Here is a 19932-nt window from a genome sequence, read left to right as displayed (position 1 = left end):
TTTACCTATTAGTGTTCTTATATATGTTGATACATCTGTGGGCTCATTTGAGTCTTCCATCGCAGGAATCCTGTGTGATTCAGCCTCTAGTGAGCTGAACTCCTTGTTCCCTTAACCCAGCTGCAGACCACTAGGGTTAACATCCTCTTTGATGATTACAACTGGGATGTTGCCCATGGCCAGTCCTATACTGGTCAGCACAATCTCATTCACATGGGTAGGATGTTGCTATCTCCTCTTTGGCTGGTTCTTACTGCCTCTGATTGTCTGCCACCTTGTCCTGCAAGAGAGAGGAAAGTGTGACCATGGGTTTGATGCAATCTGCCTGGATTGTATAACTATGGTGATTAAATAGCTGGTAGTATGTATCCGCTGTGAAATGTGGGTGAGAGGCTTACCACAATGCTGAATGTATCAGGATGTAGTGGAGCAGATGAAAGTCAGAGATAAAAATACTGATTGATAGAGATCAGTAGCACACTGGTAATGGGAGTGGGGTGAATTGAGGAGTAACTGAGACTAGTGGTGCAGTTTGTACAGTATGGCTTTTGAAGGTGTAGCCATTGATCTTGACCACTTGCATGAGGCAATTGAACTTGTTGCAGCACTTTATTCAGATCTTGGGAATTGACTTCTTGGATTGACCCTCACAGCCATTTGCTCCCGCTGCCTCTGAGCATGTGACCATCTGAGTGAACACAGGACATCTCTCATCCTCTCCATTTTGTCCACGTGCCTCTATTGCAGTGTGCTAAAATCTGGATTGGGCTGTCTCCTAAATTTTGTCATTCTTCAGTATTTTCCAGGATAGATTTGCTGCTCACACAACTGCCAATGCCGGTCTAGCCAAAAGACATTATCCCTTTAAAAGGTACAGGCTAGTTTTAGGAGGTGCAGGCTATATTGGCATTTTGCTGATATGTCTAGCCAAACAATAAGGTTTCTGCCGCCCAGACAGTGAAATCATTGAAATGAGCAGGCAATTGAAATTAGCACACTGTTGTCAACATAGGAGAATTAACAGCATCTCAATCCCTGCTCCACTTTTGGGGACTATGAAATTTATTTTGTTAAATGTTAGTTTAACATATCCTGACTAAAACAATGTTCTGTGTACAGAAGTTACTATATGATACCCTGTGACATTATTTTCACCTCTGTTCAGACATGAAGTGTTTTTTATCAAGACTAATTTATTAAATTCACAAATTCTGTTTGTTGTTCTATGCTTCTTTCATAAGGGAATCGTTGAGCCTGTAGAATTTGCTTTTAGTTCTGGGGACGCAATTCTACTTCATTTTCGTAGTTGTAGATTGAACTCATGTTTAGAACAAGCAGTGGTTAGCTCAGCCTCCATCCTAACCATATGGGCAAGTCAAATCAGCAACTCATCTTCTGTGTGCTACACACAATTAATTAACCAGTTTTAATAGATTATTTGCAATTGTGGTCACTAATGGATAGAAGCTAAGACAGAAGATGTCTCTTCAGACAGAGACCTACCCTTGATTAAAACATTGAAAAAAGCCCTTTTTTGGTTTAATATAGATAAGACCCTATTCATCCCACAGGTAAGGATTTGCAGAATGTTTTGCCACCTCCAGTGTACATGGCCATCACAGGGCCTTCAGTCTACAGAGGACGCCTTCAATGTACACCATGAACATACTCTTCTCATTAACTGATGCAGGCTGATTTTTTACACATTTCACTTTTAATAGTTTGCATCAGTAAGTAATAAGTGCAGTATGTGTTTGAAAATTACGTAGGTTGGAACTATATACATACGTGTGTAAGGATGAAATTGAAAATACGACTAGATATTGGGAAAGCATCAAAGTGCCAATGTATGTTGTTATACTAAGTGAAAATACAACCTGAAAATTACAGAGTTTACCACTGGCTGCTGTACAGAAAGAAACAACACTTTTGCCAATTTAGTTCCATAGAGCAGGCCATAAATCTGGTACTATCGCTGTAAACCACCAGACTCATGCAGATTTACTGCGGTAATCGAAGAAGGAAAAGTCATTCCAAATGCGATGCTGTCACATCATGTGATAAGTTTTGTATCACATTTGGCTGGGACATCACCTTCTTATCTAATGGGATTTATCAAGCTGCCTGTTGTATAAATCTAGGGTTGTGCATGGTAGTAGTAAACTATTAGCTTTATTTCTCAAACGTGAAAGTCCCTTAATTCATAAACATTGCAGGCATGGAATTGTTCTCATTCATGAAATAAATCTAGCTGCAATGTTCTATCTCTTATTGGACTGTTGCCAGTGAATAATCTGGTGCTTACCACCCAAATGTACAGAATTACTTCAAACATTCTGTATATATTTCTGTAATTTAACACGTGACATTGTATATCATACCTTGTACAGTGGCTTAAAAGGGAAATGTAACTTCTGTACAGCACAACTCCTGTGTTATTAGTTGAATGACCACAAGGAGGCAGTGACTGGAGCTAGTCATTTTTTGGCAGCATTTGTTGTGAAGGAAGGATCATCCACCCGCTGGTGTGTTTCTCAGGAGCCCAACTAAAAGGGTGGCACTGTGGCTCAGTGGTTAGTACTAGTACCTCACAGCGCCAGGGACCTAGGTTCAATTCTAGACTTGGGCAACTATTTGTGTGGAGTTTGCATGTTCTCCCTGTGACTGCACAGGTTTCCTCCGGGTGCTCTGATTTCTTTCCACAGTCCAACAATGTGCAGGTTATGTGGATTGGCCATGCTAAATTGTCTGTAGAGTCCAGGGGACTGATTAGCCATGGTAATTTGTGGGGTTACAGGGATAGGGTATGGGTCTGGGTGCGATGCTGTTTGGAGCGTTGGTGTGGACTCAATAGGCTGAATAGCCTCTTTCAACACTGTGAGGATTCTATGAAGAGTATGATTGTATTGTGAGTTATTTGGGTGAACCGTGTTTTCTTAGGATGCCAGATAAAGCAAAGGTGACTATTTTTTTAATAAAAGATAAATACTCAGAAGCAAAAACACAGAAAAACAAATTGTTACTCCACCAGTGTTATTTTCTTTGTGATCGTGCAAACACATCCATTGTTCTGTGGGATTAATCTGCTTTAGTTCAGCGAACAATTGGAAAGAAGATTCCTTCCAGAATCTGCATAGTTTTAGAAAGACATGAAGCAGCAATTTCTTTAGGTCTGCTGTCAGGGATGAAATTGTAATTACGCATAAAATAAGCTTTTCTTCTTGTTATTCCAAAATAATGGACTTCACTAGATAAAATGTAATGCCCATCCCTAATCACCCTTGGAAGATGATAGTGAGCCACCATCATGAAGTACAGTAATCCATGTTGTGTGGGTATACCCACAATATTGTTAGGGAGTTTCATGATTTTGACCCAGCTGCAGTGAAGGAATGGAAATATAGTTCCTTTTCAGGATAGTGTACAATGTGGTAGGGAACCTACAGTTGGTGGTGTTCCCATGTGGCTGCTGCCTTTATTCCTCTCAGTGATGAGGTTGCAGCCTCAGAAGGTGTTATCACAGGTACCTCGATGGGTTGCTACAATGCTTCCTGTAGATGGCACACACTGCTGCTGTGACGCACTGGTCCTGCTACTTGTAAGCTGCGTATGTAACAAACACGCAACTCAGAGAGCACTCTGCAGGCTGCTGACAAATTATTATCTTTAAGATATGCAAGAATGCACAAAATTGTTTTTAAAAAATGTTTAAATAAACAGGCAGCACACAACAAAAAACATTTAGAGGAGTTATTATATGCGAGGAGTAAAGGGAATGAGTGTTTATGTGTATGATGCCTGTCAAGGGAGCTGCTGTGTCCTGTATGGTGTTGAGCCTCTTGTGTGTTATTGAGCTGCTCTCATCCAGGCAAGTGGAGGGAATTCTATCAAACTCCTAACTCTGGCTTTGTTGATGTCAGGAAGACTTTCAGGAGTCAGGAGGTGAGTTACCTGTCACAAAGTTCCCTATCCTCCAAGCTGCCATTGTAGCCACAGTATTCATGTGACTGATTGGATGAGGTTTCTGGTCAAAGTTGACTCTCACGATGTTGATGATTTGATGATTGTAATGTAATTGAGCGTCATGGGAAATTAGTTAGATACTGTCTTGTTGGATTTGATCACTGTCTGACACATGTGCCACAAATGTTACTTATCAATTATCAGCCCGAGTCTGAATGTTGTCAATGTTTTGTAGCATGAAAACACACACTGCTTCAGTATCTGTGGAGCTGTAAATGATACTAAACACTATGCAATCATTACCACTTCCATCTGATGTTGGAAGTAAGATCATTAATGTTAAGTGGAGTGAGTTGAGCCTAAGATACTAACCTGGGGAGCTCCAATTGTGAATTCCTTGAGCTGAACTGCTTGGCTTCCAACTGCCATCGACAAAACCTGAGTTCTTTGAACTATGTATGACTCGAGTCAATGGTGAGCTTTGCCCTTAATTCAATTGTCTTCAATTTTCCAAGGAGCCCTTAATATCACCCTGAATCAAATGCTTCCTTGATGTTTTACCTCACTTCCCAACAACAGGGCCAAGGCTGGGTTAAAAGTGGGCTTACAAACTGACAATATGACTTGAATAGTCTGCCAGGGCCATTTGGCTCTTCACAAGAAATTTTCCCACTTTCAGTTTTGTGCTACACCAAGTCCCTCACTATCAGTGGCCCACAGAAAACACTGAAGGAGCAAAATGGATTGGGATATAGATTGGGATTGTGATGCTCTCAAAATCACACCAGCTTTTTCTGGATCCGCACAGCTTCTTAGTGGTAACAAGGTGTAGAGCTGGATGAACACAGCAGGCCAAGCAGCATCAGAGGAGCAGGAAGGCTTACGTTTCGGGTCTAGACCCTTCCTCAAAAATGGGGGAGGGGAAGGGGATTCTGAAATAAATAGGGAGAGAGGGGGAGGTGGATGGAAGATGGATAAAGGAGCAGATAGATGGAGACGCAACAGACAGGACAAAGAGGCGGGGATGGAGCCAGTAAAGGTGAGTGTAGGTGGGGAGTTAGGGAGGGGATAGGTCGGTCCAAGGAGGACAGACAGTCAAGGAGGTAGGATGATGCTAGTAGGTAAGAGATGGGGGTGGGGCTTGAGGTGGGATGAGTGGATAGGTGGGAGGACAGGTTAGGGAAGCGGGTACGAGCTGGGCTGGTTTTGGGATGCGGTAGGGGGAGGGGAGATTTTGAAGCTTGTGAAGTCCACATTGATACCATTGGGCTGCAGGGTTCCCAAGTGAAATATGAGGTGCTGTTCCTGCAACCTTCGGGTGGCATCGTTGTGGCACTGCAGGAAGCCCAGGATAGACATGTCGTCCAAGGAGTGGGAGGGGGAGTTGAAATGGTTCACGAATAGGAGGTGCAGTTGTTTGTTGCCAACCGAGCGTAGGTGTTCTGCCAGCTAATGGGAGAATCTCAAAACAGCCAAGTTTCTAGAGTGAAGATAGCTATTAGGTTTCTTATTTGCATTAGCAAGAAGCCTCATGCTTGTTAAGGAGTACCTTGGACATACCAGTAATGGCTTGAGCCATTGTGGATTCAGACATTGTTCAGGATTCCTAGGATGCAAGATATTGCTTTGTACAATTGGTTCCCATTGTGTCTATTTTGTGGCTCAGCAGGGTCCAGTTTTCAACCCAGGCGTAATCTAAGAAAGCTACTGTGACTGGGAAAGTGCAGGGGCTGAGATGCACTCTCACTGATTTGTCTTTCCACCTCCCTCATTTCCTTTAATAACTTAAAACATTCCTCTTTGATTAAACTTTGTCACTCATCCTAACATCACATTTTTTGGCTCAATATGATTTTCTGATTTATTATATTCCAGTGGAGGGGTTGTCTTTCCATGATAAATGTGCTATAGAATTGGAAGTTGACCTAAAAGCTTGACTCTATATCTCTTCCTTAGGAAAGCCTAGTAATGTTCCTGGCACACTCATTTACAGTCTGTATTGAAGCAGGTTTTGTAGCTTGGCTTGATGATGATCATGAATGTGGGTTTAGGCTGTGCTGTAAGGTTACAGATTGTGGTGGTATATAGTTCTGCTGCTTACTAAGCTGCTAGATTTGAATTTGGTCTGTTCCATTTAGCAAAATGTAACTAGAATATTGCTGAGAAAAAGACACATTTTGTTGCAGTTTATCATTTTTCATTCATCAGGACAATTCATAAGAGTACCAAAGCACGTGGAAAACCAACGTTTGTACAGCATAAGAGGAGAGTGTTGAATGGTTGACCAGTGGCCTCCGATTATGAAGGTTGTTGCCATGGAGACACACCCATTAACACTGCTTAACAGTTAAGTATCAGAGTTTGTTTAAATTTTAGATATTTTTGAATGAAGGGATATTATTACACATCTCTGGGTGAGATGGGACATGAACCCAAGCCTCCTGGCTCAGATGTAGGGACGTTACCACTGTACCACCAGAGCCCCTTCTGCTTCAATTTTAATCCAGACAGGTTCACTCTGATTGTCCTGAGAAATGAAAGAACAAATGGCTGTCATCTATTCTGTTGATTTGAAACAGGCACAGTGCATGTACATGTTCTTTCTGTCTGGGAAGGGGTACGTGGGGCATTGGTGTGGCAGCACGCTCCTTTTGCTGTTTTCACCTGGCTTCCATTTTTATCCCAGTGGCAAGTCTCAAGGTGCTTGACGCCTTCTTGGATGCTCCTCCTCCTCTTTGGACAGTTTTGGGCTAGAGATACCCAGGTGTCTATGGGAATGCCGCACTTCACCAGTGAGGCCTTGAGGGTAACCCTGAAGCGCTTCGTCTCTGTACCTAGGTCTCTCCTGCTGTTTTGAAGCTGGGAGTACAGCACCTGTTGAGGAGTCTCGTGTCAGTCATGCGGATGACATGCCCAGCCCATTGCAGCTGAACACGGGTAGTCAGTGCCTCGATGCTGGGAATGTTGGGCCTGGCTGAGGAGGCTGGAGTTGGTGCATGTTTCTTCCCAGTGGATTCGCAGGATCTGGCACAGGCAATGTTGGTGATACTGCTCCAGTGTCTTGAGGTGTCTGCTGTAGATAATCCACGTCTGAGAGCCACATAGGAGGGCAGGAAATACCACAGCTCTGTAAGGCATGGTCTTGGTGTCAGACCTGATGATGTTGTTCTCGAATACCCTTTACCTCAGGTGGCCGAAGGCTGTGCTAACACACTGGAGACAGTGCTGGATCTCTTCATCAATAGCTACTTTGGACAACAGGACACTTCTGAGGTATTGGAAGTAGTCAATGTTCTTTAAGGCCTCCCTGTGGATCTTGTTGATTGGGGGATAGATACGGCAGGTTGGAAAGGTGTGTAGCCTTTTATATGAAAATTAACTTGATTATAATTGAGTTGGCTATGCATGTTCTGACTGTGGGTAAAGTAAGTGGAATGAGAGATGTAAAAGGGAGGAATGGGAGTAACCTAGGTCAGGATAGCAAATTGAACCAACAGAAGTGTATACAGTGAGAGATGTAATTGTTAATAATTCATCAACGTACCTGAGACAGATTGAGAATCTCTAAAAGGTGCAATGAGAGCAAACATATTGTTCTGAACCCAAAATGGAATTGTTGCACAAAATAATAAGTCAACAAATTCCCATAGACCCATGGGTGCTACTGGGCCTGATTTTAAGTAACAACCAGGAGATGGCAGAGCAGGTCAGATTCAGAGAACACATCAGCAGTAGTGACCACAATATGGGGAACTTTAATGTAAAGTTTATGATGGGAACACAACTAGATATATTTCTTAAAAATCAACTTTCAAAAGGCAACTTATGAAGAATGATTTACTGAAACTAGACTGGACAAGAAAACTAGAGAAACCAGACTGGTCTATGTTTTAAAATGTATAAAAAGAATGCAATACAGAAATAGAACTCTCTGGAAGGAAGGCAAACAAGCAATAAGACCAATGTGGACAACATCGGTAGTAATAGGAAGTCTCTGTTTTGTTTTGTTAGTAGCACTGTGTCTGTACTTGATGGAGTTTAGAAGGATGAGGTGTTTCTGATTGAAACTTAAGAATATCAAGAGGCCTGAATGGAGTGGATATGGAGAAGATGATTCCATTAGTATAAGAAACTAGGACCCGAAGGCACAGCCTCAGAGTGAAGGGATAACCTTTTAGAACTGAGCTGGGGAGGAATTTCTTCAGCCAGAGGGTGGATAATCTTTGGAACTCATTGCTGCAGAGGACTGTGGAAGCCAAGTCATTGAGTGTATTTAAGACAGGGTAGATAGGTTCTTGATTTGTATGGGCATCAATGGTTATAGGGAGAAGGCAGGAGAATGGAGTTGAGAAATATATAACCCTAATCAAGTGGTGGAACAGACTCAATGGGCTGAATGTTCTGATTCTGCTCCTGTATCTTACGGTCTTATGATCACTCTCACTTTGATTCAGCAAGAACTGAGTTCAATCTGGTAGTAATTTCTGAGGAAGCTCTGTTCTGTCTGAGATGACTGTCGAGTAAGAAATTAAACTGAGGCTGTACCTCCATGAGCAGGGTACATGAATGAGCCTATGATATTACTTGAAGAAAAGCAGGCAGATTTCTAGTGACTTAGACAATGTTCCTTTCTCAGCCAATATCATCAGAAACTGATTTTGAAGCAGACTTATAAAGCGGCTTTTATGATCACAAGATAATCTGTTGCTCTATGTAGCTGTGAAATACTTTTAAAGTGTTTTATCTGATACGCTGCTGTACTTGAGTGCATAATAGCAGTAATTTTAATGCCATGTATAACCTATCGTTAGTTAAGTGTTTTGGGACACTCTGTGGATGTGCTTATATAAAAGATAATTCTTCAACGAAAATACGATTGTTCTCAAAGTTTAAAGATTCAGGTAGACAAGATGCATATGAAAACAAGACAAAAGAGATTAAGAGACTGGTCAAAAGAATTAGAATAACAGCGATGTTAAACTAGTCAGGGACATTTAAAGAAATGACAATTATATAAATATCATACAATCATGGTATTATCCAGAACAGAAGGTGTCATTTTAATCCCATTCTTTTGTAAATGTTCAATTGTTTTAAATTTATCTACTTCTCTTCTGAAAGTTATCATTTTAGATACTTTGAATTAACCTGTTCCAAGATGGCATAAGACACCTCTAGATCAGGTGGGATTTGAACCCTGGCCGTCTAGCTCAGCGGTAAGGACACTACCACTGCACCACAAACCCTTGGATTCTCCTTGTACTCTTGTTTCTGGTCGTGCATTTGATGTGCTAACTAATCTTGGGTCAGAAATAAAATTTTCTGCACTTTTTTTTGCTTTTTTTGCAAAGATTTTAAATTTATGCTCTGTATTTAGTGGCTCATTGATCAGTGAAAATAGTTTTACTCTATTAATCTTATAAATATAATTTATAATTTTGAATTGCTGTGCCTGATTTCCTTGTTAATCTTCTCTACTTCAGTGAAAAGAGTAACCAGTTTCTCCAATTTCTCCTTATAACCAAAGACATTTGTTTCTGATGTTATCCTGGTAAAGCTATCCCATATCATCTCATTGGCTTTGACATCCTTCTTATGGTAGGTTGTCCATAATTGAAGCCAATGCTTACTTATGGCCTAACCAGTTGCTTTCTATAAGTCAAAATTCTTTACATTATTTGGCTTTATATATTTGCTATATTGATACTCTGCCTTCCCCCACCCAAGTCCAAGTCATTTATATATTGTGAAAAGCCCAATTGCCCTAATACTGACCTCTTGAGGAATACCACTGTTCACAACTGAAAAAAATCCATTAGCTGCTGTCTGTGTCTTGTTAACCGTTCTTTAACTAGCTCCCAAGCCATGCTGTCATATTTCCTTGAATACATTGCACTTTAATTTTATCAACAGGCCTCCAATCAAAGCCCCTTTCCATCACCTTTTGAAAATCCATGTAATTAACACTACAGTATTTCCTTTATTAACATACTATTAACCCTTACTACAAACTCCTATGTTTATTTCAAATGGTTTGCTATTTATAATCCATGCAGGCTGGCCTTAATTGGGCTGTATCTTTCTAAGCATTCATTTTATCTGTTATTGTGACCCTGAGAAGTGTACTACTAATGTTAGACTGTCTGGTCAATGGATTGGCAGTTTTGCCTTTTTAAAGAATGATGTCATTTTGTGAGTTCTGTAATTCTTTGCCAACCTTCCCTATCTAAGATGTTTGTTCATCAATAGCTCTTTTTTGACGATTTCCCTCAGAATTTTAAGATGTGCTGATCTCAAAGCCCAGTGTCTTCTCCATAATGAATTTTTGTGGCTTTATCATTCATCTTAGTTGTTTCTGTCTGCTCCCCTTATACATTTTCACTCTGATTATCCAAAACCTCTGTGAAAACCAGAGCGAAATACTCACATGATATAAGAAAAAAAATACTGCAGATGCTGGAAATCTGAAATAAAATCGGAAAATCAGTGGAAGAGAAGCAGAGTTATGATTTAGATCAATGATCTTTCATAAGCGATAACAATAAAGAGATGTAACAGTTTCTAATCATGTAGGCAGAGAAAGGTGAGAGAGAGCACAAATGAGAGGATCTACAAATAGATGGAAGGTAACAGAGATTAAGTGACATAAGGTGCAAGTTAGATTGTAACGGAATAGGAACACTGAAACATTGGGAAAAGGATCAGGAGTAGGCCATTTGGCCCTTTCAGCCTGCTCCACCATTCAATATGGTCATAGTGATCATTCAATTCCATACCCTGTTCCCACTTTTTCCCCATACCTTTTAATCCTTTTAGCTCTGAGAACTATATCCAACTCCTTCTTGAAAACATTCAATGTTTTGACGTATCCACTTCCAGTGGCAGAGAATTTCTGGATGAAGAAATTTCTCCTCATCTCAGTCCTAAATGGCCTACCCTGTATTCTTGGACTGTGACCTTTGGTTCTGGACTCCCTGATTGTTGGGAAAATCCTTCCTGCATTTACCCTGTCTAGTCCTGTTAAAATTGTATAGGTTTCTATGAGAAACCTCTCATTCCTCTAAATTCCAATGAGTACAGTCCAGCTGCTTCAGACTCTCTTCATACATCAATCCTTTGTTACACACCCTCTATAGCCAGACAAGCCTTCCTTAGATAAAAAGACTAAAACTGCACTCAATACTCCAGATTTAGTCTTACCAAGGCCCTGTACAATTGTAGCAAGACATTCCTGCTCCTGTACTCAAATCCTTTCACTATGAAGGCCAAAATACCTTTGTCTCCTTCATCACCTGCTGCACCTGCATGCTTTCTTTCAGCAACTGACGTACAAGCACACCCAGGGATTGTTGCACCGCCCCCTTTCTCAATTTACCGCTATTCAGATCATGATCTCTCTGTTTATGCTACCGTAGTGGATAACCTGACATTTATCTATTTTATAGTTCATCTGCCATGCATTTGCTTACTCACTTAACTTGTCCAAATCACCCTGAAGCATCTGTATCCTCCTCGCAGCTCACCCTCCCACCTAGCTTTGTGTCAAACTTGGAAATGTTAAATTTAATTCCCTCATCTAAATCATGAATTCATATTGTGAATAGCACGGAATGAGTATGAAAACAAAAGGTGGATCTGTAGGTAAAGGTATAATTGGGCATGACAGATTCTACTCATCTTGTACCTTCCTCATTATTTCCTCCTCTAGAAAACTTTGTTTTTATTTAATGACACCTGTACTTTCATGAATTAGTTGTTTTTTTTCCTACTGATGTGACTAACTCTTTGTTGTTTATTTTGCACATAATTCTTTCTCATCATTCACTTCACTACTTAATCTTTATTTGTATCACTAGCCCTAAATTTACCATGTGCCCTTTTCTAAAGTCTCACTTTCACTTTAATTTCATAATTTATCATGAACTCAGGCTCAGGATATGCCCCTTTACCACATATAGAAATATGTCTTATTTAGTGTCTAATCACGTCCTGCTTGAAATAGTGTTCTTTTCAATTTCTCAGGCCCATTTCCTTTTTATTTCATTAAAGCTTCTTCATTCTCAGCCAGTTGCTTTGAACTTTGACCTTTTCTTCACCATTTCAATTTCTTACATTGAACTTATTTATGTTATGACTCTGTTTCTATGTGTTTTCCTACCGTGACCTTACTTCATAGCCAGCCAGGTGAAAATGAAAATGGTGAGGCCATTGAAACATCCCAAAGGTGACATATCGAGTAACCAAAGAATAAATCTCCTGAATGATTATATTTTTGTTTGAGTTCATGAAAGTTGAAAGGGGTTAGATGGGATGTGGGGGTCTGCTACGAGGTGGGGGTCTGCTGGGATGTTCTTGGTTCAGGGGAACAGAGGAAGCAGTTAAAGAAATAAAGTTTTATACAAGACAGTGACTGATTGTCTGAGGAAGCTAAGTCTGTATAGGTTTATATGAGAACACTGTAAAAAGTGGCTAGTGAAAGTGGCCATACTGTAACTATTATTGCTGTTAATCTAACACCAATCTTTGAAAGGAACATATGCACAACCTAGGAAGCTACACACCAGTGAAACCTAACTTCTGTTGTTGGCAAAACATCAGAAGGAATCTTGAAAGATGGGATAATGGAATAGTTTGATAGATGTGGAGTGGCAAGAGGCATTTACATGAACTTTTGGAGAGGGGTTTTTCTAACAGAAGTTCTTCAAGATATTAAGGAAGATATCGATGACATGTATCCCAGGGATGCCATTCATTTAGATTTCGGGAAGGTTTTTGCTCTCCTGCTATACCCTATCTCCTTTACTTTTGTTTTTGACAAGGTAGGAAGGCATGGTTCAGGCTGTGAACTTCTGAATTAGATTTGAAAATGGGGAAAAGGCAGAGGTTGTCATACCAGAGCTATACCTACACACCAAAAAAGGTCCCACAGAGGTCAGTGAAAAGCAGTTGGAGATTTTATGGTACAGTGTGTAATATCCCTGCCCCTGAGCCAGAACCTCTGTATTCCAGTCCCACTCCAGGACTTGATGGTCAAAGAAGTTGTGTTATAAAAAAAATCGTTCTGAAAGAGTTCATGTTGAAGTTGCACTTGCTGCGCCTAACCAGGTGATGTAACACAGTCTTTGGGTGGAAAGTTGCAAAGCTTTGCATGAGTGGTCAATGGCGTGCCATCACTGAGTTCAAGAGGAGTCCCAGAGGAGTTATTCTGTCCAATCCGAAGCCATATTTTAACAAACAGAAGTTGCAGCTTACAAAGATGAAACCATATGGTCTAACTGGAAAAACTCTCATGATTAAGAGTACCAAAGTGAAGTTGCCACCATCTAACCAGACCATAGGGCTTCTCTCTCATTGGTGAGAGATGATTGGTAGCGGTTTAACATGAGGGTCACCATGCCTCTGGTGAGGGGAAAGGTTGAGAAGGAGAGTCCTTCATGATAACCTCAGCTGGTGTGGGAATTACAGCCACTTTGTTGGCATCACTTTACATTGCAAAACAGCTATTTGTCCAACCAAGCAAACCAGCTTCCATAAGTAACACAGCAAACAAGAGGTCAATATATGGATGTGGTTCACTCTCGACCTTGCTTACTTTTGAGACTGTCTCAACACCTTTGCAATAGCAGAAGGAGTTTAACCAGTTCCCCAAGAATAACTGGTCCAGAAAAAATCCACTGTCACAGATTGCTCATGGAGTAGTTGATAGAGACTTCTTAAAGTCAAAGAGGAACACAAAAAGAAGAAAAAATCTATTGAGATCACCTATGTTGGCACAGGAGAGTAATTTCATACTGAAAACGGAGTTTATAGGACTGATGGAACTGTTTTCTATTCCTATCATCACCAAAGGACTTTGCAAACCATTGTTTCCCCAGGCAGAATTGTCAGTGTCTGGAAGAGAGATGTTGCTCTGTGAGAAGAAATCCTCCAATAACACAAGTGAACATTTGAAAATGTCTAGTTCACCTGAAAAAAGCATCCACAAAGGATGTTTCCGATGAGGGTGAGTTAAAATGTCCAACATAATCCGCAAATTGAAAAAGACAGCTGATTCAACTCGGATGTATCAGCAAATTTAGAGGAAGGATTTTCTTGTCCTAAATGGAGAAGAGCTGTATACACCTCCATGAAAGGCAAACCAATGTGCACAGATTCAGAACATAGTCTAAAAGAACAAACTGTTTGGTCTGAACAACCAGGATACTGAAAAATAATAAAATACCTGTTGAAATCTAAAGCAATTGCCTGATCCTGAAATCTAGGATGCTGTAAGGAAGAAAGTACTTGATGTAACAGCATGGCCAATTTCCATGATAAAAATACATGAGATTAAAGGTCGCCCAGATAGTGATATGAGGCAACTTGCTAAATCAGCAGGGAAAAGTTCACCTGCAATGTGAAGTCAAAAAATTGCAGGTCCTCTAGATAAGGGAATGGACCAACTGTGGGTTTAACAGTAACAGGATCCTTTGTGAAGGACACCCAAGAGATAAGCAATCCTCCATCAGAGAAACAGTTCACAGGCCAATCAGGGAATGTATTCTGGTTAAGGTTATGGTTAGGGTCAGGGTTAGGGTCAAGGTGAGGGTCAGGGTTAGGGTCAGGGTTGAGCAACCTGCAGACTACCTGCATTTATGAAATAAGAGACGGGGGTGTTGGGGTGGAATGGTGTAATGGTGAATGTGAAAGTAATTGTATATATGAATGTAACCATGAAGAAAAATGTTTGACAAAGATTTGTTCTGAAAGAGTTATTTTGAAATTGCATTAGATTCATTCACCCAGTCTGATGATGTAACACAATCTATTGGTGAAGAATGAGGAGTCTTCCATTAGTTCCTGATGGAGATTGATTCTTTTTAATTTTGCCAAACTAAGAATATAAGAAATAGGAATGGGAAATGGCCATTTGGCCCCTCAAGCCTGCCCTGCCATACAACAAGATCGTGGATGATTGCCTAGGCTTCAGTTTCTCTTTCATGCCAGCTCAGTAAAACCTTCAACTCCCTGAAATTTCAATAATCTACCTATCTGCTCTATCCCTGATAAGCGCCTTCAAAATCTTGTATTTTTCAATAAGATCACCCCTCATTCTTTTAAACTCTAGTGATAAAGGCCTAATTTGTTTGCCTGTTCTTCATCTCAGGAATCAACCTGGTAAATCTCTTTCCAACAGCCTCCGATACCATTGTGTCCTTTTTTCAATATGAGCACTAAAACTGTACACAGCATTCTAGGCGCAGCCTCATCAACACCTTGTCCAGTTGTAACAAGGCTTCCCTGTTTTTAAACCCAAATCCCCTACCAATAAAGCCACATTTGCCTTCCTAATTACTTGTTGAACCTGCATGATGACCTTTTGTGTTTCATGCATAAGAACACCCAGATCATTTTGTGCTGCACTTTTTTTTCAGTCTCTCTCCATTAAAATAATAGTTTACCTTTTGAATTTTCTTATCGAAATGCATAACTGCACACTTTCCTACCTTAAACTCCATCTGCCGAGGTTTAGTTGACTGACTCAACCAATCTGTATCCCCTTGAAAATTCCTTATGTCTTCATCACATGTCCTTGTATCTTTTTGTTGTCATCAGCAAATTTGGATACATTGAACTCTGCCCCCTCCTCCAAGTCACTGATATAGATAGTAAATAATTGAGATCCTAGGTCGGATTCTACTGGCACTCCATTAGTTGTATCTTTCCAACATGAAAAATCATCCATTAATCCCGATTCTCTGTCTTCTGTGTGTTACCAATCTTCAATTCATAGTGATACAATACCTCAGAACCATGAGCTCATGGTTTCTCTTAATCACACCTATTCCTGTGATGCAATAAATTACACCTGGTTATGGAAGACAAGTGCCTTTTCTTGTTCAGATTTTCTCATGGTTTACCCTCTACCACTTATAATCAGACAGACCCCTAGACTCAACATAGAAAATAGATTGGTGACAGCAAATTATTCCAACTACAGGCCACTGATAGTTTGTATCCAAAGCCTGATCTTTCCATTTTTATAACACAGCAAACAGTGTGTCAATTTATAAATACTTCCAACATACACCAATTGCAGGCAGTAAAACAGAAGAGATTCCTGGTCAGCCTTGTGACATAAGGAAATTAGAGCCTCTACCATCACTATTCATAGATCTGGGACCACAACATGCATGTAAAGATGTTTGTTGCCATAGTAACACCAACTCCTTGGAAGTCAGTTGGATCAGTTGGCTGGATGGCTGGTGTGGATCGGATTGGTGTCAACAACATTGGGATTGAACTATGTTCCACCTGGGATGGTTTTGGGATTGGGCTTCTTGCAGTGCTCATAGTCACTACCAATGGCACTGTCCATCGGAGCTGCTTTCAGGTGGAGGAGAGAAGATGAATCATTTAGAGGCGGAGATCGAAATAAAGTCAAGTAACATTTCAAATGATGCAAAATTTAGGCAACAGGAAGAAGTTTACCACATCTTTGAATAAGTTAGAAAAGTAAATTAATGATTCTCAAATAATAATTAACATAGGGAAATGCTAGGTAATGAGAATAGGAGAGGGAAATTAAACAATGGAATATAAACTCCGTTTCTCTAGGCTATAAAATACAAGACAGGAAAGGAGTCTGGGACAGTTAGTGAATTGCTCACTGAAACTAATAAAGTGCAGTGTGTAACAGCAATAAGGAAAGCTAACCAAATCTGGACATATAGCCAGAGGGATAGAGAACAAATAATGAGTCTGCAAAGTAGGTGTGGCCACATTTATGACTCTGGCTCTCCTACAGTGAGGATACTCAGGCATTGAAAACAAATTAGAAAAGGGTAATTAAATGGATTTTAAAAAAAGGACTGTGGGTGCTGGAAATCAAAAGCAATATCAGAAATTGCTGGAAAAGCACAGCAGTTCTGACAGTATCTGTGGAGAGAAAGCAGAATTAACATTTCGGGTCCAGTGACCCTTCTTCAGAACTTTCACTCATGTTAACTCTGCTTTCTGTCCACGGTTGCTGTTGGACCTGCTGAGTTTTTTGATCATTTTCTGATTTTATAACTGAATGGATACCTAGCTTAACTTATCTGGGGTATGATGAAAAATTGAAGATTCTGGAATTGTTTACACTGAAGAAGAGCAATTTTAAAAAGTATTAAATTATTCAGTATTCTTCAAGTTTTGGATAAATCAATCCCTAATAACATGTATGAAATTGCAGCAACATCTGCACCAGGGACTGTGAGCCCACGAATAGAAGAGGGAAGATACACATATCATTAGATTTGATCACACAGAAGGCAATGAGCTTGGAGAAATATGATTGAGGAAGATATTGTAAGATTGTGTAGAAGAATGTAAGGAAGAATTATATGGGTATCTGAAAGTATTGGTAGATCAGAATTATGGGATTCCCCACCCAAGTTTCCATTTTTTTCCTCTCATAATTTATATATTCCTAGTTCCTCATTTATTGCAGACCTTGCAAAGGCTGAAATATGAAATACCATTTATAATTTCAATCAGTGACAGCTTTATGTGGTAACATTCCTTTACATTTGCCTATGGTTCTTGGTAAATAACCTGTAAGGTCCTCTTTAAATGTGATCAATGATTAGTTCTGGACACTGCCCATACTTTATAGACAAATCTGATAACATGGTCAGCTAATTCATGATTGGATGTTTTTTTTTTGTTCTTGGGATGCAGGCATTGCTAGCAAAGTCTGGACTTATTGCCATCTCTGATTTCTCGGGTGGATGCTAATAATGTATCACCCAACTAGTATCCTTTTGGAAATCTAATAAGAGAATCTAGCCCAAATGGTTTAGATGCAAGATGTCTAATTATTTTGCCCCCATTTGAATAGAAGTAAAATATAAAAAGCAGACACCATAATTTTCTCAGTGGCTGGAACAGTATGCCTTAGAATTCAAGAATTTGATCAAATGGGCCAATGGGCCGAGAAGCGGCAGATGGCGTTTAATTTAGATAAATGCAGGGTGTTGCATTTTGGTAAGGCAAACCAGGACAGGACTTATACAGTTAATGGTAGGTCCTGGGGAGTGTTTTTGAAAGAGGGACTTGGGGGTACCAGTTCATAGTTCCTTGAAAGTGGCATTGCAGATAGACAGGGTAGTGAAGAAGGTGTTTGGCAAGCTTGCCTTCCTTGGTCAGAGCATTGAGTAGAGAAGTCGGAATGTCATGTTGTGGCTGTACAAGACGTTGGTGAGGCCACTTTTAGAATACTGCAAAGGCTGGGACTTTTTTTCCCTGCAATATCAGAGGGTGAGGGTTGACCTTATAGAGGATAATAAAATCATGAGGGACATAGATAAGGTGAATTGGCAAGGTCTTTTTCCTAAGGTAAGGGAGTTAAAAATTAGAGGGCATAAGTTTAAGGTAAGAGGGAAAAGAATTAAAAGGGACATGTGGGGCAACTTTTTCATGCAGAGGGTGGTGTGTATGGAATGAGCTGCCAGAGGAAGTGGTAGAGGTAATGTTGGAGGCAGGTAAATTACAACATTTAAAAGACATTTGGACAAGTACATGGATAGGAAATGTTGAGAGGGATATGGACCAAATGAGACTAGTTCGGTTTAGGATACCTAGTCAGAATGGACGAGTTGGACCGAAACGTCTGTTTCTGTGCTGTATGACTCTATGACTCTATGATTCAATCCTTTCAACAGTTCTGAATTTGCTAAATTAAGCCAAATTTGAGGCGGGTATGCTACAAGAACTCAGCATGCTTATAGTAGGAACATGTGCGATCGGTGAGGATTCCTGGTCATGGTTGCTGACTACTGAAAACTGCTGGATATCATGTAACTGTGGATCACAGTGAAGATAGAATCAGTTTTAGCCTTGAGAGCACCATAAACAACTAGTTTGCTAATACTCATTGTTTAGTTCATACATGTAATGGCTACTTGGAGGAGTGCCGAGAGCTGCCGTTCATCTGAAATCTCATCTCAGTGTGAAAAAACATTTTAAGAAGAGGGAAAAAAAGACTTTGGGGAGGAATAAAAAACACGAGTGGAAATAAATTTTTCAGTATCTTCAAAAAGTCAATCTTAAACCACCACCATACAGTTATCAATAATAAACATTCCAATTTTTAAATGATAAAGTGCAGATCTTTTATGTTAGGCACAAATTTGTTCTTTCAATGACTTTGGTGATTTTCCTCATTGCAGAATTTAATACCATGTCATGTCTTCATTTTCAGTCAAAGATATAGACTTCATCAAACTAGAATCATTTCTGCCCAGGAATGTTATTTAACATGAGAAATTATTGCTTACAGTGAGAATGTGTAGTGTAGAAGAGGGAGTGTGAAAAATTCATATGGGTGCAAATAAAGCAATAGTATGGCTAGTAGCTACATAAAAAAGGCAATAAGGTTGAAAGGAAAGATAAAAGAAAAAATGCTGTAAGCAGCTACTCAATATACAAAATGCATTTTTTTCAAACAACAAATGTTCCTGATGTGAAACCACAGTGACAAATTAATAAGTGTACAATATTTTAAGGATAAATATTTTTGCACCATTTATTATACTTTAAACAGGAAACAAAGGGCATAGAATGTGTAAAAACTGACTTCCCACGTATGTGAGATGTGAATTTCTGTTTTATCAGGTGGGGGAAGGGTTCTGTTGTTGATAATAGGAGACTGGAAGATATAAGTCTGTTCAAAGTTAAAGGCATGATAGGGTGGGGAGGGGTGAGAATTGGTGAACAATCCACACTCCCAATCCACAAATTGTGAAATGTGCAATATTCTGGAAATCAATATGGCAAAGAGAAAGTTAGCAAGTATATAAAACTAGCCCAGAGAACACTTTATTGAGGAAAACACCTTTGGTTCTACCACATATCTACATTACTGATTGTACTGATAAGGCACGCACAGTGTAATAATGATACCTACCCTTACCTAAATACACTAACCTGAACAGCGCTGAAGAAGAG

This window comes from Rhincodon typus, chromosome 15 (assembly GCF_021869965.1).
Source record: "Rhincodon typus isolate 14 chromosome 15, sRhiTyp1.1, whole genome shotgun sequence".
Classification (NCBI taxonomy): Eukaryota; Metazoa; Chordata; class Chondrichthyes; order Orectolobiformes; family Rhincodontidae; genus Rhincodon; species Rhincodon typus.
The sequence above is the reverse complement of the archived record's forward strand: the minus strand, read 5'-3'. Positions refer to the sequence as shown.